The sequence below is a fragment of the Dasypus novemcinctus genome, chromosome 29 (assembly GCF_030445035.2).
Source record: "Dasypus novemcinctus isolate mDasNov1 chromosome 29, mDasNov1.1.hap2, whole genome shotgun sequence".
NCBI lineage: Eukaryota > Metazoa > Chordata > Mammalia > Cingulata > Dasypodidae > Dasypus > Dasypus novemcinctus.
The window spans coordinates 10,559,665-10,586,365 of record NC_080701.1 but is presented as its reverse complement, the minus strand read 5'-3'; positions in this window follow the sequence as shown (position 1 = coordinate 10,586,365).

The following is a 26,701-nucleotide window of genomic DNA, read 5'->3' as shown; positions in this document are numbered from 1 at the left end:
TCGGAAACTAAAACACAGAAGAAGAGACTATGGTGGAGAGATTTATGTGGTGCTTGAAAGGATGGACTTGGGAGTCACACTGCCTGGTTGGAAATTGACTCCACAACCGACCATTTACGGGAGCCTGGGCAGGTTACTTTTCCTCCTTACCCATGAAGTGGGCGTAATTGCCTCACTGGGTTGTTGTGAAAGTGAAGTGAGCGTATTCATGCAAAGCACCAAGGAAAAGTTTGGCATACCATGGGCACCAGGTAAATGCTGGCGATTAGGATCATTTCCCAGAGTCACACAGTCAGTTGTGACTATTTGCTATCGTCTGTCAGCTCTACTAGATTATAAGTGTGATGAGGCCAGGAAAACTGTTTGCGGTGTAACCTCAATTTAACTACTGTCCAGCACGTGCCTGGCTCAAGCAGGAACTCAGTAAATATTTATTGAATGAATGAATCACTGTCATATTCCAAAGCCTTCCCTTCCTTCCTTCCTTCCTTCCTTCCTTCCTTCCTTCCTTCCTTCCTTCCTTCCTTCCTTCCTTCCTTCCTTCCTTCCTTCCTTCCTTCCTTCCTTCCTTCCCTCCTTCCTTCCTTCCTTCCCCCCACTCCTCATTGTTTGCACTTGCTGCTTGCTCTCTGTGCTTCTTTTTAGGAGGCACTGGGAACTGAACCCAACACCCCCCATGTAGTGGGAGGCACCCAATGCTTGAGCTACCTCTGTTCCCACTTGTTGTGTCTCTCCTTGTGTCTCTTCTTCGTTGCATCATCTTGTTGCATCAGCTTGCTGTGCCAGCCTGTCGCATCACTCACTGTCTTGTTCGTCTTCTTTAGGAGGTACTGGGAACTGAACCTGGAACCTCCCATGTGTTAGGCAGGTGCCCAAATGCTCAAGCCACATCCACTTCCCCAAAACCTAAGCCTTTAACTACTCTGCTGAATCACATCTCAAATGTCATCTTATAGGTGAGGAAGTTGAAAATTTAGGGACAGTAACTTGCCTGAGATCCTACTGCTACTACCTGGCCAAACCGTGACTACGACTCCCGCCAAATGTGCTGCTCTTTACCACTACACAGTATGATATTCTATTTCCCATAGTACTTTGTTGTTAGCATCTTCCCATTTTAAGTCCCAGGCTGGCATGAATTAGGAAAGCAGTGCCTCACATCCCTTTTGATGACCTTCATTCCAAATGGCAGAGCTACCCCTTGAATATGCTTAGGCAAAAATCAAGAACTTTTGGACCTGTAGAAACCAACAATGGAGCAACTAAACCACAGGGCAGACTGAAATACCTGAACCATGGACCAAAATGTCACCCAGGCTTGCTTCATCTCTCATCTCCACCTCATCATCTCCAACTGCAGACGAGTTTCTTCACAGAGAGGGTGTGTGGCCACTGATGACACTGAACTTGTGTTTCTAACAACAAAGAAGGACTGATTTCACTCCCGTGTCCTGAATTCAAAACTCCTGATAGGGGTTGCAGGAGTCTTGCAGTGGATTGTGACCAGGACACACAACGTGTGCAGGTGGCCATCATGTGCAGGTGGCCATTATGTCCAGGTGGCCATCAGGTGCAGATGGTCATCATGTCCAGGTGGCCATTGAGTCCAGGTGGCCATCGTGTGCAGGTGGCCATAGTGTGAAGGTGGTCATCGTGTGCAGGTGATCATCGTGTCCAGGTGGCCATCGAGTCCAGGTGGCCATCGTGTCCAGGTGGTCATCGTGTCCAGGTGGCCATCGAGTGCAGATGGCCATCATGTGCAGGAGGCCATTGAGTGCAGGTGGCCTTCGAGTGCAGGTGGCCTTTGAGTACAAGTGGCCATCATGTCCAGGTGGCCATCGTGTGCAGGTGGCCATCATGTCCAGGTGGCCATCGTGCATAAGTGGCTATTGTGTCCAGGTGGCCATAGTGTGAAGATGGCCATCGTGTGCAGGTGGTTATCGTATGCAGGTGGCCATCGAGTGCAGATGTTCATTGTGTGCAGGTGGCCATCGTGTGCAGGTGGCCTGTGGTCAGCAGAGTACACGTAGGTCCCAGGAGGGCGTGGTAAGCACTGCAGAGGCAACTGCACTTGCCTCTTTCCCGCATCCATTAATCACCTTGGACTTGGGGAGCAAAATCATTGGTCCCAGCACCCCCGCAGGATAACTACCACCAGTATTTGTTTATTGATTTGGTCACCTTGAACAGTGATCTGAGTCTGCTGTAGCTACCTGTTCTTTCTTTCCATGATTCAAAAATGCAGATTTCCCAAAGTATCTTCTGTGATCTGGCCTTGATATTTTTCTTTTAAGATTTATTTATTTATCCTCTGCCCCCACCCTGTTGTTTGTGCTCACTGTCTGCTCTCTGTGTCCATTTGTTGTGTGCTTTCTGTGTCTGCTCATCTTCTCTTTAGGAGACACCAAGAACTGAACCTGGGACCTCCCAGGTGAGAGAGCTGCTTAATCGCTTCAACCACCTCAGCTCCCTGCTTTGCTGTATCTCTCATTGTATTTTCTCTTTGTGTCTCCTTGTTGTGTCATCTTGTTGTGCCAGCTTGATGTCTTGCTCATCTACTCCAGGAGGCACCAGGAGCCAAACCTGGGACCTCCCTTGTGGTAGGTGGGAGCTCAATCACTTGAGCCATATCTGCTTCCTCCTTGATGTTATTTTGACTTACAAATACAAGAATTTCTGTTTAAACTTCTACTCTTAGAATGAACTGATGTCTTGAAAGACTTGAGTAATGCTAGTTAGAGAATCCAGCTACATTTGCCTCTTTTGAGGGTATAAATCTGGACAATTTAAAATTAGGATAACAAGCTCATTTTAAAAACTTTAATGGAAGTGGCTCACGGCAGCATTTGCAGACTCTACATGCCTGTATCCTTTAGTTAAAACACACAATATATAAGCTCACCCAGAGCTGCTGAGTGAAAATGACAGGAGGAAACTGGTGCAAATAAGATCAACGAGTCTTGTACATAAAGGAAGTCAAATCCTCTAGATCCAAGTTCAATTCTTTGACCATAGACTTGTTCCTGCCGATTTTAAATTCCGACTCATTTTCATGTATTAAAAAGTCAACGACTTACATTCACTTTCCACTATTGCACGAGGCTCAGAAATGACATTTGTCACATGCAACCTGAATAGTCTATCTGGGTGTCTGCTGGAATGGCGGCGAGAATTAACACTTGCAGCCACAGAGTCCTGGACACAGAATAAGCGGGTGTCTGAGAATGACTTCCCTTCAGCAGCGCAGGAATTCTTTAGATTCCTCTGAAAACCATCAATTTCCCAGTCACAGCTCTTTGCCAGCCCCAGCACCTTGCTTCTACAGACCTGCAGAGTTTGGGGAACTGTGAGCGACCACCATCCTCACTTCCCAGTGGCCCAGTGGCCCTGCCAAGTTTGCTTTCATGTGCAACACGTGCGCATGTGTAAGTCAAAAATTCACTAAATCCAAGGAAGTAACCTTGAATAGGGCAAGAGCTTCAATAAGGCTGTGTCTAGTTCGGGACTGTTCCCTTAGCCACTGCCAGGCAGAAATGGTTACCTGAGTTATGGTCTTTTACTTGAGAAGAAGTATTTCTTGTTAACGTGCCTAAGTCAGCATTTTCATGTATTTATCTACTCAGTGAATACTTTCTGAGCAGCTACTGCTCACCAAACAATTTTTTAAAGAATTTAACTCCTTTCTAAATGATCAGAGCATCTTATGTCTACAAACTGACTACGATCAGAGCAAATGCTAAAGAGACACAAGCACCTCTGCACAATTTGCCCTTAGCACCAACCCTTACCAGTTGAAACAATGTTTAGCACAATCCCCACCACAAAGGGAACTCTACCTTTGTAATTGTCTCTCACTTGTCTTAGACACAAACACTTGGGAATACTGTTGATTTTGGCATTTTGGTCAGGGCACTTTGCTTTCAAAATTCTTTAACCTCTTGCTACCGAAAGAGTGGTCCACGGTGGGGCAACCCTGGCCTCACCAGGAAGCTTGTCAGTAATGCAGATTCTCAGGCCTGTCCCAGAGCTACCTAATCCGTAATGCACATTTTAACAAGCATGTAGTTCCATTCTAAAAGGGAAAAATGAAACAAAACATTCTTGGATGCTGGCAAGGATGGCCACATTTGTCCTTCTGATTTTCCAGCCCAAACTGCATGTCTCTACTCCCCGGTAGATTGGATTGATTGGAGCCAACCTCGCCCTGCTGCCAGAGGAGCTGCCCCAGGGGCTGGGGGCCTTGGCAAGCCCTGCCCTTCTCTGAGGGTGACTTTGAGCCTGTTACCTTTGGATTCCCCACACCCAACCAAGAGCGGGAGGAGGTGGCTAACCTCCAGGCTCGGTCATGACAGTGTCCTCAAGGTGACAATGGAGTAGACCCACCTCCGTGAGGGTCCCACCTCCTGCCTGCTCCTTCTCACTGGATTCAGTTCAACTGAACCCCCAGAATTGGATCAACCGGGTGCCTGGCTCCTCCGGCTCAGCCCTGCCCACTTGGACTTGACCCCAGCCCGCCTGTCCATCTGCTGCAGAGCGAATGCCTCGGGCCCTTGGTCCAGGTACAGATCCACTCTGGGCAGAGAAGCTGGCGGTGGCCAAGGGGTCAGGCGGCCTGAAGGTTCCGCAGATCCTTGTGGGAACGTGCTGAGCTCGGGATCTGGAATCCACTGTAGACAGCCCGGCCAGGCCCCCTTCCACGTGCAGGAGTCTTGCCATGGAAGGCTGTTCCACACAGCATCGACAGTCCCTCGTGTCAGACAGAGAAGCCAACGCCAGAAAGCAAAGACGAGAACAAAACAAAAAGAACCGCAGACTGGAAAGGCCTCTCACAGACAACAGCATGTCTGGCAAGTGACCCGACCCCTCTCCTTAGCCAGCTGAGCTCAGGTTTTCCTCTCCTGTTGGGTATTTTACATCAGCGTATGGCAGGTTAACTATCAGCTCCTACTCTGAAACATTTCCCTTGCTAACAACTCCATCAGGCTTCTAAACTCGGTTAAATTTTTTGTTTTTGTTTTTTTTCCCTCTCCCTCCCCCACCCCGTTTTTTGCTGTGTCTATTCGCTGTGTGATCCTCTGTATCTATGTAAATCTCTTTTAGTCTTCTCATCTTCCTCCTCTAGGATTCACCGGGATTCGATCCTGGGGACCTCCAATGGGCAGAGAGGTTCCCTGTCAATTGCACCTCCTTAGTTCCTGGTCTCTGCTGCACTTCACCTTGACTCTCCCCTTCGTCTCTCTTTTGTTGCGACATCATCTTGCTGCGTGACTCACTTGCATGGGCACTGTCTCACCATGTGGGCATGCTTTTCATTTTTACCAGGGGGCTCCAGGGCTCGAACCCAGGTCCTCCAATATGGTAGGTGGAGGCTCAATCACTTGAGCCACGTCTGCTTCCCTCAAATGTTTAAGTGGACTACATTTTAACTCTGAGTGCTTTAATGTGCTTAAACAGACACAAAACTGTTCCCTCCTGATCCGACAGGGCCCACCTGTTATGAGAAGACAATTCATCCTATTCTCAGGGAGCCTACTGGGTAGGGCTCCACGTGCCCGTTGGTCTCGGCTCGGCTGCACATGTGCATGCTGGCAGCTCAGCACACTAACTCAGCTTTCCCCCGTGGGACCACGGAGGTTGGCAGTCTTTGGGTTTGAAGCTCTTAGCACAGGGAGTCTAAAAATGGGTAGTGAGTGGAAGGTCACCTTTGGCGTGGCTTGCTGTTTTTGCATAAATGTGCGTAAAAGTTGTATAGTACGTTTTTCAAGCCACGTTACTCACAGAAACATGCTGGACGTCCGTGTGGCACCTCGCGGTCAGCTGGAGGTCCCTGGGCACCCAGAGAAGGCTGCACTCAACGAAGAGGATCAACCACGGGTTTGTAGACCCCTGGCCCAGGCTCATCGCCTGGCAATGCGGGATCAGCATCCTGGAAGCGTCTGTATCTATAGCGCAAGGGCCACCAAGTGCCACCCGAAGGCGATTTAACGCCCTCGGCCATGTTTGCCCCATTCGTGCTTTCTCGCCATCCCACTCACGCTCCTCTCTCACATTCCGCTCAATTCCTCTGCTGGTCCCCTCTCTCCTTCCTCTTCCCCATCAACCATCGTTATGTCCAGTGTGGGCAGTTCTTGGAGTCAAGCAGTAGCTCCGCGTCTGCAGGCAGATGGCAATGAGAACGTGCTGAAAGGCACCTGCAGCAGGGTGGCCGATCCTGTGAGCGGGACGCGTCCCCTTAGGAGCCTCTGCAGTAACCACCTGCCCTAGGTCCCGCTCAAGAGAGCCCACTGCAGCCATCGGTATTTGCCTCACCTTCTGGGGTGATGACACACTTCCAAGTACCAGCCACTCTGTACCCTCCAGGAAACATGTTGACTAAAACTGAGCTTGAACTTGGAAGTTCCTCCGTCGTATGGTAGAGGTTTGCACAGCTCCCAGGTTGCCTGGTTTGGAAATGTTGCCACCCACCCACAGAAGTAAAAATTCCCAAAAGGCCCTATCCCCCTTAATATCCCTAAAATGCTGGGAGTATTTCTTCTACATTTGTATACGTTTAACAAACAACATTTGGTATTCCTCAGATTGAAAAATTATATGGTCCTTTTTCAAAGAAAATACAATTCTCAAGAATCCCAAAGACTAGGTGTGATAAATGCTGACTTAAGAAATAGTCTAGGGAAGCAGATGTGGCTCAACTGACAGTGCATCCGCCTACCATGTAGGAGGTCCAGGGTTCAAACCCAGGGCCTCCTGGCCTGTGTGGTGAGCTGGCCCACGTGCAGTACTACCACATACAAGGGGTGCCGTGCCACGCAGGGGTGTCCCCTGCATAGGGGAGCCCCCCACACAAGGAGTGCACCCCTAAAGGAGAGCCTCCCCATGTGAAAAGGGCAGCCTGCCCAGGAGTGGCACCGCACACACGGAGAGCTGACGCAGCAAGATGCCGCAGCAAAAAGAGACACAGATTCCCGGTGCCACCAAGAATACAAGTGAGCACAGAAAAACGGACACAAGAGAGCAAACAATGGGGGTGGGGAGAGAGAAATAAGTAAAAATAAATCTTAAAAAAAAAAGGAAGAAATAGTCTATTCCATGAAAATATCTTTCAGTTTCAAATCATCATTGCAAAAGGACATCTTTTTTTAAAAACTTTATATAATGGAAAGCTTCAAATACTGTATCTACAAAAGCAGAGAGATCCGGGTGGTAGAACAAGCCTGTATGTATACCCCACCCAGCCTCAACAATGATCAATTCGTGGTGAAGATTACTGCTACCCATCTATACCATCACCATATAATTTTGAAACAAATTCAAGATGTATTATTTCATTTATAAATATTTCAGGATGTGTCTCTAAAACATTTTTAAATAAAATCTAAATTGCAATTCCGTGATCACATTTAATTTCTCAGAGTCATTGAATGGGTAGTCAGTGTTCAAACTTCCTAGATTGCCTCATGAATGTTTTCTTATAATTTATATTTTCAAATCAAGCATCAACTTTTTACCTTTATAAACTAGGAAGAGCAAAGGTTTAGGATTGTTATCCAAAGGAAAGCACAAAATTCTAAAAATCGATTTGGGGATTTCTCCTCAACCTCGTGAAATCTGTGGACCACAGTTTCAGAACCAGCAGATAAGGGTTAAATGCGGCCTTGGAATCAAACAGATCTGGGTTTGAATCCTGAACCCTGACCACTGTCTACCAGCTGGGTGATTCTGAGCAACTCAGAAGTGACCCTCATGTGGGGTTGCCAGATAAAAGACAGGATGCTCAGTGGAATTTGGATTTCAGAAAAACAAACAGCTATTTAGGAGAAGTATGGGCCATGCAAAAATTCACATTTCACAGGCCTCCCGTGCTTGTATTTGCTGAGCTGGGGAGTCCACGGGAGTCCACGGGAGAACCACGGAAAGTGCTTCCCACGGGGCCCCACACGCAGGGACGCTGGCGAGGGCAGCTGTGGGCAGGTCATTCTCGGGAGAGAGGAGGGAGGCAGGGCCGGCCCCTTGCTGGATGCCCGTCCTCTGTCTACCTTGTTTGGAAATAATAGTCTTCGACCAGACGCAAGGCCGAGCTCCAGCCGGCGGTCACCTCCTCCAGGTGGTGCTCTCCAGGTCCTCCTGGGGGATCCCAGTGTTTGGGTGGCCTGCAATGTTCTGATAACGAGGCCATTTCTGGCTTCTTGAGAAGGGAAAGCACCAGCCCGCCGCGCTGCGCCCACCTGGCACGGGCCAGGCGTTGAGCGGCTGCTGCCTCGGGGGGCGTGGCACAGTGGCCGGTGTGCCGGGGGGCTCCCTCGCCTGCTCCTGTCACCTGCCTGGCCCCCGCGGGCTCTGGGGTCCCCAGCCCTGCGTCCGCCCCGCAGCCCTCCCCTGAGCTGGCGCCGGGAGCCTGGAGAGCACTGAGCCTGAAGTGGGCCTGGGGCTGGAGAGTGGGAGGGTCAGGGCAAGCCATGGCCAGGTAGACAACTTCTTTCCTGGCGCCGCTTCTAGAAGGTGTGGATGGGTGAAGAACAGGGGAACCCAAAGGAAAGCAAAACGCGGGAGGGCATGCAGTGTGCACCTGCAGGGCTGAAGGCGGCTCAGGAGGCGCGGGGAGGAGCAGGTGGAAAGAGTTGCTGCTGGCAGCGGGGGGTGGGGGAAGGCTAGCTGGGGGCGGGCAGGGACACTTAGGAAGGAACTGTTTTCAGTGGGTTACAGTCTCTAAGAAAACAGAGGCATCCCCGGCCTGGTTAGGAGTTGGAGGAATTCTTACCCAAATACAAACTGGCCAGAGCGCCCTTTCCCACGGAAGCAGCTCCAGGCCAGGCGCTAGAGTGAGATCCAGGAGCTGAAGAGAGCCAAGGGGACAGGCGGGCTGGGGCTTGGGCCCCGTCCCTCTGAGCCGGCCCAGCTGAGGTGCCACCTGAGCGGCGATGGCTGCTGCCAGGAGGGCCCCACCGGGAGCACAGGGGCCGCGGGCCAGCTCCAGGCCCAGCTCCCAGCCCAGCTCCCAGCCCAGCTCCCAGCCCAGCTCCCAGCTCCCAGCTCCCAGCCCAGCCCAGCTCCCAGCTCCCAGCTCCCAGCCCAGCTCCCAGCCCAACTCCCAGCTCCCAGCTCCCAGCTCCCAGCCCAGCTCCCAGCTCCCAGCTCCCAGCCCAGCCCAGCTCCCAGCTCCCAGCTCCCAGCCCAGCTCCCAGCCCAACTCCCAGCTCCCAGCTCCCAGCTCCCAGCCCAGCTCCCAGCTCCCAGCTCCCAGCTCCCAGCTCTCAGCCCAGCTCCCAGCTCCCAGCTCCCAGCCCAGCTTCCAGCCCAGCTCCTAGCTCCCGGCCCAGCCAGCTCCCGGTCAAACTCCCAGCTCCCAGCTCCTGGCCCAGCTCCCAGCCCATCTCCCAGCTCCCAGCTCCTGGCCCAGCTCCCAGCCCATCTCCCAGCTCCCAGCTCCCGGCCCAGCCTAGCTCCCGGCCCAGCTCCCAGCTCCCAGCTCCTGGCCCAGCTCGCAGCCCAGCTTCCAGCCCAGCTCCCAGCCCAGCTCCTGGCGCAGCCCAGCTCCTGACCCAGCTTCTAGCACAGCTCCCAGCTCCCAGCCCAGCTCCCAGCTCCCAGCTCCCAGCCCAGCTCCCAGCTCCCAGCTCCCAGCTCCCAGCTCCCAGCTCCCAGCTCCCAGCTTCCAGCTCCCAGCTCAGCTCTCAGCCCAGCTCCCAGCTCCCAGCTCCAGGCCCAGCTCCAGGCCCAGTCCATCTCCCGGCCCAGCTCCCCCTCCCTTCTTCCCCCCTCCCTCCCCCTCCCCTCTTCCCTGTGTCCTCCCCTCAGACCTTCAGAAATGGTCAAGGGTGAAGGGAAGGTGCGATGGAGACCAGAAAGGACAGCCCTGAGTCCCCAAAAGCAGCTTCTGAGATACTCCCTTTCCTCCAAAACGGACACACAATTGTTGGAAAATAGAAAAAAACTCAAGGTACAAACTGCGTCACACTCAGGCTCACTTAGAAGAGGGACAATTTTAAAGAAGACTCCACAGCCTGGGGGAGAACGAAGCCGCTGGATGCAGAGCGGAAGCCGTCTGCCCCGAGCTGGAACCTGCCGAGGTCCAGCCGTCCAGCAGCGCCGCCAGCAGGCAGAGGGACCCGGGTCCCAAGGTACCCGGGACCGTCCCCCTCAAGGGAGGACGGAGCCCAACAAGACAGGAAGATGGAGGCTAAGAGGGGAGGCGAGAGGCAGCGGCTCTTTCCAGCAAGACCTTGGCCTCTTCCTGCATCAGGTGATGGCCAAAGGCCCTTCTGCAGACGTTATGGGTTTTTTCACTGGGGTCTAGCGTACTTCTTATTAGGGTGTTTCTACGCATTTTATTTTTTAATTTCTATTGCAAATAGTAATTCTTTATTGAAATTTTCAGTGGGAATTTACCAGTGAATATATCACAAGGCACATTTATACATATATCTTAAACCTCTCTATGAACTTTCTTGACAGTTGCAAGCGTCAATTAGTAGTTAACTTGATTTTTCTTCAGTTTTGCACCTTTGTTCATATGTGGTATTTGCCTATCATATTCTGATGTTGGTTTTTTTTGTCTAATTTTGCCACCAGGGTTAGGCCAAACTCATAAAATGAATTGGGAGGGATCTCAGACTTTTCTAGGCTACCAAATAATTTATATGCTATTAGAGGCTCCTCTTCTGGAAAGTTTGATTGAATGTGCTGGTCAAAATGTTTGATGCTAGTGCCATTTATTAGAAATATACCTTTTAATTTTCAGGTTTCCTGTGCATGTGTATTTTATTATGTCAGGCCTTTCTCCTAAGCCAAATTTTGATAAACTTGTATTTTCACGGAATGTCATCTCTTTTGTCTATTCTTTCTGTTTTCTTTAAAACAAAGTCACAAACAGCGCTCTTGTATGGTTTTAAAAACAGGAATGTCGTGGTTTCTGCTCTTTCTCGGTCCTAATTTTGCTCGTGTTTTCCTCCTTGTTCCTGAGCAGACTTGCAAAGATTTTTCTCCTGTATTAGTCTTTTGTAAAGTGCCAGGCTTTTGTTTTATTCATCAATTCCGCTGCTTTTTATATTTCAGGATATTTTTCTCTGCTAATTTTTTTTTAATTACTCAGGGTTTAATTGATTTTTCTAAAACTTTTGAGCTTTAAGCTTCATTTGTTTATTTTCAGTTTTTCCTATGGAATTAAACTCTATTTTTCCTACCCATTCCTTTTTTTCGGGATATACCGGGGATTGAACTTTGCACCTGGGAAGCAGGCGCTGTACCACCAAGCTATACCCCCCTTACTCTTTCTTAGTGTATGTGTTTTGGGTGGGGCCAACCTACTCCTCTTTCGAAATGGTCCTGATGGTAGCTCAGTCTTGTGGCAAAGAGGTTCTCTTCTCTGGGGGTTGCCAAGCTGAACTTGCAGGGAACCACGGGGTGAGATAAACTTATATTTTCACAGAAAATCATCGCTGTGAAATGGGGAGAGCCTGAGCACTAAGGCAACACAGAAGAAAGAGGAACTGATAAGTTTGTTTAAGCACCTGAAACTAGCCATGCCTGAAGTCCTCCCTGGACTTTTTAATTATGTAAGCCATATGTTCTTACATTTGCTTAAGCCAGTTTCTGTTGGGTTTTCAGGCCTTTGTAAACTGAAGAATCATCCTTGTCTTCTAATAAGCACATTTGGGGCTATATATTTTCCTATGAGCATTGCCTGTATGCTACAGATTTTAATATGCTGGGCTTATTGTAGTTTATTTCTAAATAATAAATTCTATTTTAACTTTTCCTTGAACTTGAAAGAATTCAGAGCCTTTAAATTCCAGTTGGACAGTTTTTAATTGGTGTTTATCTCTTTGACTTTAATTTTATTGCATATGGTCTGTGAATGTGGCCCATTCAATTTTCTGCTTTACTGGGAATTTCAGAATTTAAGATTTTCTTTGTATTGCCACATGGACAGTTTTAGGAATGTTCCATTGTGTTTTTAAAGTACATGAGTATCTGTGTTATATCCACACACATATCATTTTGTCTGTACATGTAAAAATTATTTTGTAATCAGCAATACATACCTATTAGATTGTTTATTAATTGTGTCACTCGAATCCAATGTATCTGTATCTGTCTATTTTAGTGGAAAATATGTTCAAAATCCCTTTAGGATTGTGCATTTGTACATTTTTCTTGTACTTCTGTCAGTTCTTGCTTTATACATCTCAGGCAATTGGTTGGTTATATTATGGTTCATGTTATAATTTCCTGCAGAATTGTACCTCTTTACAATATGGAACAGATCCTCTTTATTCCTTTTAATACCTTTCTTTTTCACTTTGAATTCTATTATGTCTGATATTAATGTTGCCATACTCGAGAGTTCTTTTGTTAGCATCTGTTTTGTGAATCCTTTTCAGCATTTCTGGATCATGACTGTGTCTCTTGTAAGTAGTGTATTGTTGGACTTTCTTGTTTTTCATTTTTTATCCAACTTGAGAATATTTAGCAGATGAGTTTAACCAACCTTTTTATTGCAGTCACTGATATATTTCATTTCTGAGAGTGGAATTAAAATCTAACCAATTGGAATCACAATTCCACCTTGGGAAATAGTCTCCTATTGTTTTTTAGACTATTTTCTCCCCTTCCTTCTTTCTATTCTCTTAGGATAGATGTTACAATTTTTGGAGATGTTCTTTAAAACCTTAAATTTCCTGTTCACACTTTGCATATTTCTGTCCCTTTGCACAGTCTTCTCAGAGGATTTCTAGGCTCCATCCTCTGGGTTATTCCTTTTAAACTTGGTCTCTTCTATCAGTCTCTCTATTGAAATTTTGTCATTTCAACAGTCCTGATTTTAATGTTCAGGTTTTCTGGTTGTTATTCATGCAACCTGTTTTTACTTTAAGAACGCACGATCTCTAGTCCCTCAGATATATCATCCATCATCATATTTCTCTTAATGCCTCCATCGCTCTCTTCTATTAACTGTTTCATTTTATTTTAGTTCTTTTGTTTGTAAGTTTTGACCTCTCTCTCGGGTGGCTCGTTTACCTAAAATACCAGGTAATTCAGGCTGTGTACACACCCTGGTATTTGAGATTCTCTCTCACCTATTTGTGAATGCTTTCTAGCCAGGCTTGTCCTAGTGACGGAGGGATGAAGCAGCTGTGCTGGGCAGGTGCGTACAAGGCAGGTGTGTGCAGGTGTGTGCAGGGCAGGTGTGCACAGGTATGTGCAGGTGTGTGCAGTGTGTGCAGGGCAGGTATGTGCAGGTGTGTGCAGGGCAGGTGTGCTTGGCAGGTGCATGCAGGGCAGGTGTGTACAGGTATGTGCAGGTGTGTGCAGTGTGTGCAGGGCAGATATGTGCAGGTGTGTGCAGGGCAAGTGTGCTTGGCAGGTGTGTGCAGGGCAGGTGTGCGCAGGTGTGTGCAGGCCCTGTCCTCATCAAGGACCGCTGTCCTGGGCCTGGGCTTTCCACGTCTCCTGGGGCGCAGCCACACCCCTCAGGCCTGAGTGCCCACACTCACTGCCCCTGCACTGGACTGCCCCGTTTGCCACTTTGCAGTGCCCACCTTCTGACTCCATTGTTCCCGGCACCCCTTTGGAGGAAAACCCCAAAGCCGTACCCACCCTGGGCAGCCGTCCCCTGCGCTCTGAATTTGGGATGTCTTCTCTGTTTCTGGAACTCCATGTATTTCCTAATCCACAAAAGGTACCTTCCTTATTCCCCAGTTCTTCAAAGACCTCAAAAATATGTGTCTTTTTTATTCTTTGTAGGAATTTAGGATGAAAGAAGCAGGCTGGAACATGCACTCAACAAACCATCCTAAATTTTATTATGAATATTCAATTTAAAAAAATTTTTTTTGCAGGATGAGAACGGTTTATAATTACTTGCTTCATTCCTGGAGCTGTTTGATAGAATTGACTCCTTTCAGAGCCCGTTTCAGAAAGCCACAAATTGGTATTGCATGGATTAACAGGTTTACACTGGGAATTTGCTTATGACTGTCTCCTTAAAAAAGGAAGGAAACGTTTTCCAATTTGAAGAAGTGAGATGTTCCTCAGAATGACGCCACGTGTTTCAATGTGCTCAGCAGGGTTTACAATTAACAGGCAAATCAGCACCTGCTCGAAATCTTAATTGCCTTCTTCCCCATGAAAAATGATGCTGGAGGAGTCGGTGAATTGATCTGTACTACATAACAGGCCTGCAAACTCGGCTGTGGCATACATACATAATACAGAGAACTGAACACAATATTGAAAATTTTTCCCAGGGAAAAACTCAGTTATGATTATTTTAGGCATTCACATCAAGTACCTGCTAAGTAGTGTGATGGTGACAGTTGCTATTTACTATTTGGATGTATCTATGGCCAGACGACCAAAGAAGCTGGAGAGGGGGCACAATTTCCGTGGCAACAAAGGGAATGTTCTAGAATCCAATAACTCGGTTTAGCGTAAGTTGCCCACATTTCCTTCGCATGCCTCCTCGTAGTAATTTTCATTTAGGTTTCTCCCCCTCACCTCTCCTGTAACTCAGCCTTCTCATGCCACCCGAGGGCACAGAGTCAGGTGCAGCAAATGCACAGCCTGCTGCCCCAAGTGAGCTGGCCCCTGAAACACGATACATTTACTTCAGAAGATTTTTGTGGAGCTAGCATTTTAAAACCAAAATTGCATCTTAAAAATAACTTCTATTATTTTTTCCTTAAAATAGAAAAAGAGAGGCATGGGGAGGAAATTTCCTGCACTGCTTTGGTTATAGTCTTAAATATATAATCAACTGCCTTTTTTTTTTTAAGATTTATTTTATTTCTTCCCCCACCCCTCATTGTTTGAGTTTCCTGCCTTCTCTCTGGGTCTGTTTGTTGCGTCCTTTTTTTTTTTAGGAGGCACCAGGAACCAAACTCAGGACCTCCCATGTGGGAGGGAGGTGCCCAGCCACTTAAGCCACCTCCGTTCCTTGCTTGTTGTGTCTCTCATTGTGCTTCCTCATTGTGTCTCCTCATTGAGTCGTCTTGTTGCATCACCTTCTTGCATCAGCTTGCCATGTCAGCTCGCTGTCTTGCTTGTCTTCTTTAGGAAGCTCTGGGAACTGAACCTGGGACCTCCCGTGTGGTAGGTGGGTGCCCAACTGCTTGAGCCATATCTGCTTCCCTTCCCATTGATTGCATTTTAAATGTCCTCAGGGGACACAATGTTGAAAAAAATCATACAGTGTATCTCCTGTAACTATGGATGTTTGATTTGCCAACTTGGTTTTTCGTGTAATGAATTGACTCTGCAGCAAGATTGGGGGGCGTTTCCTGTACTGTCCCTTGAACACCCACTCTGTCAGCCAGCATTTCTAAGGCCGTGCCTTCGCCCGCCGCAGCTCTGGTTGCAGCCCCTCCGGGTTTAGCTGCCTCCGGTTTTGTTTCAGTGTCACACTGTGGGTCAGCAGGTCCCCTTGTCCCATGACTGGTCCCCATCCACGCACTGACTGGCCCCCCACTGCTGAAAGCACCTCTCATTCATTGCAGACCAAGGAGGCCAGTCAAACACGAACAGAGTTTTCCCATCCTCGTATTATGACCCATTCTCCAGTTTAACATGGACTACTTTGGGAGGTGATTTTACCACGCCTTCCCCAGTGTCTAGGAAGGGGGTGGGGGCTCCCCCAAGGGCTGCGGGAAGGGCCACTCTGACCCCACCATTCTCAAGGAGAAGGACCCAATCCCGGTGGACACCAAAGCGTTTGCTGTTGAACTTGAAAGCCCAGAGCCCACCTCCCACCTGGGGTCTAGCTGTCGCTGGCACCCCGAGGCGGAACAAGGAGCCCCGTTGTTAGCAGGCGGGCGAGGGACTGTCATCGTCAGAGGAAGCCTGCTTAGCCGCGCAGTGTCTGTCCCGGGGTCCCGGCGCAGCTTCTTGTGTGCATGGATCAGGCCGAGCAGGTGACGCAACGAGCTGTCGTGTTTACGGCTTTCCAGAGCCTTTGCTCCTGAGAGTTCTCGCAGCACCAGGAGCTTCCAAAGAGTCTACTGCTTTACTCTCTGGGCTGACTGGCGAGGTCAGAAAATGCAAGAGGTGGGTAAAAAGAAAAAAAAGTATTTTTAACCAAAGCACGTTTATCTCATGCTATAAAAATGCCTTTCCTTGCTTAAAAAGGTAGTTGTTCATTGCATTGTCTTATCAATCATAAGGAAGTCATTTCAAAGCACACACCAGCACCCCATCTTGGGTCCTTTCCCTTTACATTCAATTATCTTGCTACTAAACAACAACAAAAGCAGAGTGATTAGAGCAGAGGTTTGTACCCAGGGGTCCATGGGCCCCTCCAAGGGGCAAACGGAAAGATTTCAGGGGGTCCTTGAGCTCTAATGGAAAAAAATCAAGTTATTCTCTTTATTTTCCCTAGCCTCTAACTGAAATCTAGCATTTCCTTCACTTATGAATGTATGCAATAAATTACAGCAGTATTCATTTCATAGCACATCTGAGTTGTCGCATACCTTGAAAAATAGCTTATGCTCATTCATACTTTGAAATTACAGTAGTCGTTGGACCCAGTGCTAGATGAGTGTCATAAAACCATCTGCCACTACGTGCCGAGAAGGGGTCATGGTTTCCACCTGACTGGCAAAGGGGTTCATGGAACAGAAAAGGTTAAGAACCCGTAGCCTAGAGCAAATAAAGGAATAGTGTTCAGACATAAATCACCCTCACAAATTATGAAATATACTCACAATGTAGATGTAGCCACAAATACACAATTTAAGTATGTGTGATCTTAATTATTTTAGGTCTGGGTATGGATAAAACTCAGAAGCTACTTTACTTATATTTTGTATATGTACAGATATACGCCAAGGAAAACAAGCTATCTGGATTTAGAACTCCTTACATATTTGAAACATCAGCAGTGGAGGATTAATTTACTATTGGAACCAACTTGGTAAAATTCAGAAACTCTTTGGACACTCACAATTTAGCTCTAGTGATGTTGTAAGGGTTTAATCGAGTAGCATTCAGGCCTTTTGGGCTTGGTGCAAGTAAAATAAGACGCATTCCCTGGGCTGGGAGGAGATGACGGTGCAGTGGGGGACGGAGCTTTTAGGAAGGGGGCACCATAAACCACAGGTGAGCTGAGGGGTAGACTGTGCCAGCACGGCGGGTCCACCCAGAGCAGAGTGCCTTAGCCCATGCCAGGGTGAAAGAGGAGGCCTGATTCCACGCTGGGTACCTGTCGGTGCATCTCCCCTGAGGTCCAACAAGGTGACACTCTGACCCGTAATTTTTTTATTTTTTTAAGATTTAAAAAATATATTTCTTACCCCCCCCCCCCACCTGCTCTCTGTGTCCATTCTCTGTGTGTTCTTCTGTGTCCACCTGTATTCTCAGCGGCACTGGGAATCAGTGTCTCTTTTTGTTGCATTATCGTGCTACGTCAGCTCTCTGTGTGTGCAGTGCCACTCCTGGGTGGGCTGTGCTTTTTTCGCACGAGGCAGCTCAATGCAGGGCGCACTCCTTGCACGTGGGGCTCCCCTACACAGGGGACATCCCTGTGTGGCACGGCACTCCTTGCACACAGCAACACTGTGCATGGGCAAGCTCCACATGGGCCAGGAGGCCCTGGGTTTGAACTCTGGACCTCTTATATGGTAGGCGGACACCCTATCAGTTGAGCCAAGTCCGCTTCTCTCTGACGCATAATTGTAAGAGCAACATGTAAATGGATCCTCTTTTATGTTAACCCTGCCATGTGCAGCGGCTTCCAACTACCACATAATTGTGGCTCTTCCTGAAAACCCACCAGTCGTGACTGGTTGCCAGTCACTTATTTCCTACCGAAAGGCAGAAATCGAGTTCACGATTCTTAAAGTGACAGCCCTGCTTTTTCGCAATTCTTGTATCTGCGTAGAAGGAAATACCTGTTTCCAGCTAGAGATTAGGGGTAATTTTCCTTTTCTGGGTCAGAAAACAATGACAGCAATGATTTCCATCTGCCTATTTATTTTCCCTAGAGACTTGTGGTTTTCTCAGCAATTTGGGGTTCATTGAGTTCCTAAAGTAGTGATTCTCAACTGGGGCAGTTTTGTCCCCTGGTGGATACTTGCCCTTGTCTGGAGACATTTTTTGATTGTTACAACAGGGAAATGGGGTACTTCTGGCATCCAAGGGGTAGAGGTCAAGAGTGCCACTGTACAGAACAGCCCCATTCCCCAATGCAACCCCAGAGAATTATCCACAATGTCACAAGTGTTGGGCTAGAGACCATAGCGTGTTCTTTTTTTTAAAGATTTATTTTTTATTTCTTTCTCTCCCCTCCCCACACCCCCACCATTGTCTGCTCTCTGTATCCATTCGCTGTGTGTTCTTCTGTGTCTGCTTGTATTCTTGTCAGCAGCACCCAGAATCTGTGTCTCTGTTGCATCATCTTGTTTTGTGTCAGCTCTCCATGTGTGCGGTGCCACTCCTGGGCAGGCTGCACTTTTTTCACATAGGGCGGCTCTCCTTGCAAGGTGCACTCCTTGTGCATGGGGCTCCCCTTGTGGGGAAAACTCCTGCATGGCACGGCACTCCTTGTGCGCATCGGCACTGTGTGTGGGCCAGCTCATCACACGGGTCAGGAGGCCCTGGGTTTGAACCCTCGACCCTCCATATAGTAGGCGGACACTCTATCAGTTGAGCCAAATCCGCTTCCCTATAGCATGTTCTTTTGAAAGCAGTGGCTAGAGGGAAAAATTGGGGTGTAGTCTGAATGGAAGTGGTTACATATTTTCCTCAGTGATGGTCTCCTTTGTTGGAAAAGCTTAAAAGCACCTCTGCGGCTGGACAGGTGTAGCGAAATCTTCACCAAGAGGCAGCAGGGGCTCCCTGCCTCAGCTGAAACGTGTCCTGGACTGCCACTTCCGTGGACACGTCCTCCCTCTTCTAACCACCAGCATCTCCGCCCAAGAGCTCATCCTCTCCTCGCTCTCCCCACCCGGGTCTCCTCTCCTCTTCATTGCCTACACTTTTCCCATCCTGAGTTGTATATCAGGGTTTAAATCCAAATTTTTATCACCAAGAAATACCACCCACAAAATACACACCCCAAGTCTATAATCTAATTTTAGCCAGCTGAATACTCTTTAAAAGAATTTTGATTGCAGAAGCTGATAACAACTGTGCACATTTTTTTCCCCTGGCATTCACAGAGAGACATGGATTTCAAAAGGCTGCCTCTTCTTTCCAGTATACCATTTGATGGAAAATAAAGCAATTTTCCCTTTGAAGTTCTTTTCATTTCAAAAAAAAAAGGGGGGGGGGATGGATGAGAGAAATAATGCAAAAAGGAGATTTCCTCAAAGGAAATATTCTAGACAGATGACTTGATTTAGGGCTTATACATACACTCAGCCTTTTAACAGTCTGAATAACTCAGCAAATCCAAAACAAAGAGGATTCTGAAAAAGCAATCCACGACTGAGACTGTGGGTAATGAAATTTGCAGTGAACAATACGATCACTGTGTGTGGGTGTTTCGGATGATGACCAAAACATACGCGCAAAAATCTTCGCTCGGTTAGGAACTGTTCTAATCTTAGTCCTCGTGTTCTCGCCACCACGGCACTTTCCCTCACGTGGAAAGAGTCTCTCCTTCCTCGGGAGTGGGCTGAAGACAGCTTCAAACATGGCACAGCAGCCGGCGCCCCGTCCCCCTGCCTCGCTACGCCTGGCACGGTTACGTAACAAGGGCCTCTTTCTGGCTGTGCCCAAACCAGGTCTCCGGATCCTCCCACGGCCCCCCATCCTGTTCTAAGATACCTGAAGGGATCGCCCTGCAAAATAGAGAGCTCTTGGGCAGAGGGAGCCGGATGTCCCCGTCTCACCCACACCACAGTGCCCAGCACAGCGCTATACAAGTGCAACCAAGAGCGCACAGCCCTCTTGCTAGACCAGAAGAAGTAACTGCAACTCTAAGCAGTTTTAATAACTGTAACACACTGGCTGCAAAAAGAGCTCCAATTCTTTGTCCCTCTCTATAGTCACACTCTGCAATGTGACTTGGCAGCACCCCACATGAAGGAACAGGGTCCTGTCTTTACTCTTTGAATGTGGACTGGTCTTGTGACTGGCTTTGACCAATAGAACATTGTGGAAGTGATGGCGCATCAGGGGCTAGTGCAGCCCTCCAGGAGCCTTACGCTCTTCTGCTCTCTTGCTCCTCTGCCCTCAGCGGGAGAACACGCCCAAGCAAGCCCGAAGGAGGAGGAGACTAAACGATGGAGCAGAGCTCAGTAAGCCCAGGGGTCCCAGCCAAGACTCTAGACTTCAAAGGGAGCCCAAGCAAGATGGCAGAGACTTCCTAGATGACCACAGCCTTCCGCAGCTGCGTAGGTGAGCCCAGCTGGGTGCAGCTTGGATCAGCAGAACTGCCGAGCAACTGAAGTGATGAATAAGCGTGAATGTTTATTACGGTGTATATTTCAGTTTTGGGGGTGGCTCATGAAACAGTATTAGCTAAGGGGCACACTTCACAGCTCAGTTTCCACCTCTTCATGAAGCCTTCTTAACTACTTCAGCTCACAGCAACTTCTTGCTCTCCCGTGCACCACTAACCCAGTGGTTCCCAACTTTTGTTCCAGTGACAAAACCTGTATGTATACCTTAGTGATACATGTTTAACATGTTATTTTTTTTTCACTTTTTTTTAACATCTGTGATGTGAGAAAGTGAAATCCCCTTCTTCTTCTTTTTCTTCTTCTTCCTCCTCCTCCTCTTCTTCTTCTTCTTCTCCGAATTGAGTAACTGCTTTTAATAAACATTTTCACGATCACATATTTTGCATACATTTGGAAGAATAGTACATATATGAGTGAGACATCATTTATTCAGTTAAGGGTTAATGTTGCTACAGCCTGCTTATCAAATTTTAAGTTCCTTGGGACTCTCTGACCCTAAAGATGGGAAACTTTGGCCCATGCTCTGGTTTCTTTTGCCATTGAATCAGAAATGTCTACAGGTGCCACTGAAATATCCTCCCAGGAATCCTGTTACATTGCCTGTGTTTTGAAAGGAGGAATTATGCCCTCTCTCCCTTGTCCAGACCTGTGCCCCTCCTGGCACTTAGTGTAACGTACACAATGGCAGAGGGTGGGCATTATATTAATATGAATGACGAAATCCTTAGGAAGAGTGGCTGGGAAAGTAAGGGCTCATTAAATGATAGAAACTGTTCTTGGTGGTGTTGTAGTCGTTATTCGCCACCCACCCCCAAAGTCCCTGAAGAGGGCCCCTATGTTGAGAGAGAGTTTCTAACCTTGTTGCTAAAACTACGGTCCATGATCGACGCTCACCTCAGTGGTTTGGCCAACTTCGAGGCGAATTTCGGCAAATTTTTGCTTGTGGTTCTGGATTTCAAAATGGCAGACAGGCCTTTCTGAGGAGCCAGCCTGCCCACTCTGTCTGGGGACTTCTTGATGGATCCTGGCAAATCTTTACCTGCTCAACATTCCCTTCTGAACTCTGGAATTATCTACACTGAGCTTCTCTGCAGAGTATAGGCAGTCCCCTGTTGAAATCACTACACGAAGAGGTTATTTTCTTCCATGATAAAGTCTATTGTCCCAGAATGTTGCTTTTAGTAAATGCTAACCATTACCGGCTCTGAATCAGGGTCGTGTCAGCCTATTTTCCATCCGCTATATTCCCCGGCAATGACAGAAGGGCTCATAACCTCCCATTCATTGATTCTGTAAACATTTATTGAGCACCCACTGTAAGCAGTGAACAAGACAGAGAATGCCCCTCCTCTCTCGTGGGGCTTCTCTTTCATTTGGAAAGGAAGAGAGTGCAAATGAATCAAGCAAGAAGAACAGGTGACATATGCTGTGCTGAGAATTTTCTCTAATGTCCTGATAAGGAGGGACTGGGGGGCACCTTAGATTAGCTGCCCCCCTGCGGAGGCAGCATACGGGCTGAGATCTAAAAACAAAAGGAGCCAGCCACCGCCTGTTAGCAGGAAGAACTTTCCAGCCCTGGGTCCAGGCCCACCTTGGAGCAAGCACAGTGACAAACGGCTGCTGGGGATAGATTAAGGGGGACAGAGGGGGCTGTGGCTCAAAAGGAAGGTGGAACAAGAGGGCGGCAGAGCTCAGGTGGAGTCAGACTTTTAAATCCAGGGCAGGAGGCCGGACGCTCCTCCTAAGAGGGCTGAGAAGGCAGCAGGGACTCCGAGCAGGGGAATAGCATGGCCTGGCTGGAGGATTGAGAAGAGCACCCTGCTGCCGTGGGAGAAGGAGGACGGAGTGGGCGCAGAGCAGGAGCTGCTGTGGCGGAAGTTGACCAGGGAGGGCAGTGGTTCTGAGCAGGGCCAAGGCAGTGAGGGGGAGAGGCGCTCAGATTCGGGGGCCTGGAGGAGTCCAGCTGGCCGTTTTGCCTCTGGCCTAGGGAGGAAGGTGGAAAATAACTTGGAATTTAGAACTTGAATGGCAAGGTGGAAGGGGCTGCTGTTTTGAGAAATGGGGGAAGCGAATGTGGCTCAACTGATAGAGCGTCCATCTACCACATGGGAGGTCCAGGATTCAAACCCAGGGCCTCCTGACCCGTGCGGTGAGCTGGCCCATGTGCACTGCTGATGCACGCAAGGAGTGCTGTGCCATGCAGGGGCGCCCCTGTGTGGGGGTGCCCCATGATCAAGGAGAGCCGCCCCACGCCAAAAAAGCACAGCCCACCCAGGAGTGGCGCCGCACACACGGAGAGCTGACACAGCAAGATGACGCAACAAAAAAGAGACGCAGTTTCCCAGTGCCACCGAGGGTGCAAGCGGACACAGAAGAACACACAGCGAGTGGACAGAGAGCAGACAGTGGTGGGGGGAGAAGGGGAGAGAAATAAATAAATAGATCTTTAAAATAAAATAAAATAACGCTAATCCTAGTTTTTAAAAAAGTACACATACACTTACCAAAAAAACAATAGAAATGGGGACGACTGAGAGGTCAGCAGTCTTCTTCAGTGGCCGAGGGGGTGAGGGGTAGAGGTGAGAGAATGATGCCAGCTCTCAGGGGTCCATACCAAGTACCCAAGCACAGTGTTGTCATAAAACGCTAGGAGCAGCTTCTTTCGTTGACATTACAACGAAATGTGTAAAGAAAACAAGTCCCGTGAAAATGGCCAAGGCTAAAGTTGCTTCTTAAATAAGTAATCGGATCGAATGTGCGGTTGCATTTTCTTCGTACAGGAAACAAGGCCCGTAAGGAACGCATTTTCAGGGCAGCAGTGATGACAACTTGTGAGCCGTGCACTGGCCTTTATCTTCCAGGTCAGCAGAACAGGTATTTGTGTGATGATTCGTTCGTCTCCACCACTAGAATGCAAACTCCAAGGAGGCGGGGGTCTTATCTGTCTGAAAACTAACCAGTAAAAAAGAAACAATCCAATTAGAAAATGGGCAAAGCCATGAACAGACATTTCACTGAAGAGGATATGCAAATGGCCAGTAAATACACGGAAAGGGGTTCACCGTCGTTAGTCATTAGGAAAGTGGGAACTAAAACCACAGTGAGGCATCACCACGCCTGCCAGAAGGTCTAAAATAAAAAGTAGGGACACCACCAAACTGGGTCCCTCATACATTGCTGGTGGGGACATCAAATAGCACAGTACTCGGGAAAACTTTTAGGGTTTTAAAAGCCTAAACATGCACCTGCCATGTGACCCAGCACTGCACTGCTGGATGTTTATTCTAGAGAAAGGAAGACTTAGAGGCACACAAAAGCCTGTACGTGAGTGCTCAGAGCAGCTTTACTTGTAACAGCCCCGCAGGGACACTCGGGCATCCTTCAGTGGGTGAATGGTTAGACAAAGGGTAGCACCGTCCTACCGTGGAATCCCACTCGGTTCCATAAAGGAATGAGATACAGACGACAAGCTGGATGGCTGTCCAGAGAACTGTGCCAAGGGAAAAAGGAACCAAATGTTACTTCCTGAATGATTCCATTTATATAACAACCTTCAAATGACAAAATTATAGAAGCGGAGAACACATTAGTGATTCAACAGGAAAGTGGGTGTAGCTATAAAGGGGCTGCATGAGGGATCCTCGTGGACCTGGGAAAGTTCTGTATCTTGATTGTAGTGATGCCAGCATCCTGGCTCTGATATTTTACTATAGTTCTGCAAGTTTACCACTGGGAAAAGGGAATGTGGGATCTCTGCATTATTTCTTATGGCTCCATCTACAATTAACGCAAAATAACAAGTTTAATTAAAAACTAAATATTTTTAAAAGACTGTGTAAAATGGAAGTGTAGAATCTCGGGGTTGGAAGGGATTCTTCTAGTCCAAATAGAATATGCCAGACAAAATTCAGTGAATCATGATTTATTTATATTCAGTAGTTTCATTTGTAAATATGGTAGAATGTGTGTGATTATAAGAAAATTTATTTAGAGGCTACTTAGTCCAGGCTTAATTTATTAATGACTTGCACAATACAATCCAGAATGTCTAGTCTTTAGAGGAATGGGCCAATGTAGTCCTGTGTGGCTTTTTTTCTAAAGATTTATTTATTTTATTTATCTATTTCTCCTCCACCCCCCATTGTTTGCATTTGTGGTGTCTGTTAATTGTGTGCTTGTCTTCCTTTTTAAGAGGCAGTGGAAACTGAACTCAGGACCTCCTATGTGGGAGGAAGCACCTAATCACTTGAGCCACCTCCACTCCTTGCTTTGTTGGGTCTCTCATTATGTTTTCCTCCTTGTGTCTCTTGTGTCATTTTGTTGCATCAGCCCACTGTGCCAGCCCATCACATCAGCTCGCTGTCTTGCCTGTCTTCTTTAGGAGGCACCAGGAACCAAACCCTGGGCCTCCCACGTGGTAAGTGGGAGCACACTTGCTTGAGCCACATCCATTTCCCCCATGTGGTTATGAAGAAACTGTCACCATGACCTGAGGTCTAGCTGCAGTTTACAAAGAGGTGCTCTGGTGGAAAGGGAGAGCACTTTCTTAGTGAAGCCTTTTATTTTATGATAAGACTTACCTTGACGAGACTCCTAGTTGATGCCTCTGAGATCATGGACCTGGTTCTTTCCAGCCGTTGTGTTTGCCTCTGCACTGCCTTGGCGAGGAACGGCTTCCTGCTGTAAGGGTCTGAGGATGCTGAACAAACGACCCCTGGCACCGGGCAGATGAGGCTGACGCTTCCTCAGCCCCGGAGCAGGACCCCGCACCATGGCAGGCCACGTGGGAGCAGAGGGAGCCGGCAGGACTGGGGGAGGCAGGCTCTCAGTAGCAAGAGGAAGAGGGGCCCCCAGTTCCTGCAGGCAGGAGTGGCTGGTTGGCTTGAACAATTCTGCAGGCTGGCGGGAAACTCAAGCCTGCTTCTAGGGGATAAGCAAGCACCAGGCCTGGCCTGTGTAACGAGGAGGATTGTTTGGCGAGGAGCCAACGGGCATGGGCACCTGCAGTCAGGCCAGCTGAGGGCCTCCCAAAGCCACCAGATGTCAAGAGAGCACTTGATATGGAGTCTTAGTTTCAGGCTCACATCACCTTAGCCCCGACGCAAGGACGGACATGTGCCGGATGCTCAGTGAATATTTGCTGATTTGACTCTGGTGTTTATGGTTTTCTCCTACTCGTTGGTCTCTTACTGTTCCAAGTTCAGAAACCCGAGGCTGACCACTGAAGTGGAGGGGTGGAGGAGGACGGGACAATTCAAACACCACACACTGGCAGCTCGGCCCCTCAATGCCAATTCTGGGAGAGGGACACCTAACACGCCCTTCTGTAGTCTTTTGCCAGCTGGTGAAGACGTGAAAAAAAACCTGCCAAGGTTTTATTTCCAAATATCATTTTACTTCCAAAAGCCTGGGGATTCTTTCAGGCATTTTTCTAACATATAGTGCCAAATTCTGCCACTGGGCTCTCGCCTTTTCTGATGAGACAGGTGCCTCCAGCGACGATGATGAACCATTTCATAGAATGTGATTTCTCTGCGGGTCTCTGAATGGATTCTGTTCCCAGCACAGGGAATTAGAGATGAGAAACAGAATGCCAGAAGCTGAGGCACCTGGCAGGCATGTACTTAATCTCCTCCTTTTTTAAAAGAGAAAACCCATGTCCAGAGCTCTTTAGTGCCATAAAAATGATAGGATGCAAATTTTCACATCCCAGGCCACTGTTTTCCTTCACCTATATATATGTGTTTATATATTCTCCAGAATAGTTGATGTCCTAGGCGAGGGAAGAAAGAGTATTCTGTACTTTCATCTTTTGCCTATTTAGATTATACACACATGGAGGATAAAAATCCCTCTTTTTTTTTATTAATTTTTTTTTTATTTTTAAAGAAGCTTTAGATTGCATAAATGTTACATAAAAAATATAAGGGATTCTCATATACCCCACTCCCCCGCCCACATACTTTCCCACATTAACACTTCATTAGTGTGTACATTTATTAAAATTGATGAACACATATTGAAGCATGCTACTAACCATGTACTATAGTTTACATTAAAGTTCGCACTCTGCCCCACACAATTTTGTAGGTTATGACAAAATACACAATGGTCATGCAGGACAACTCCAATGTGCCGAAAATGTCCCACATTACACCTCTTCTTCCCTCTCCCACCCTCAGAACCTCTGGTGTCTGTTGCCTTTATATCAGGGCTAAGAGTTCTTCCATTGCTAGAATAATAATGTCTATAATAAAACAGTAATCATCTGTATTAGTGCATTGTTCATTCCTCAGTCT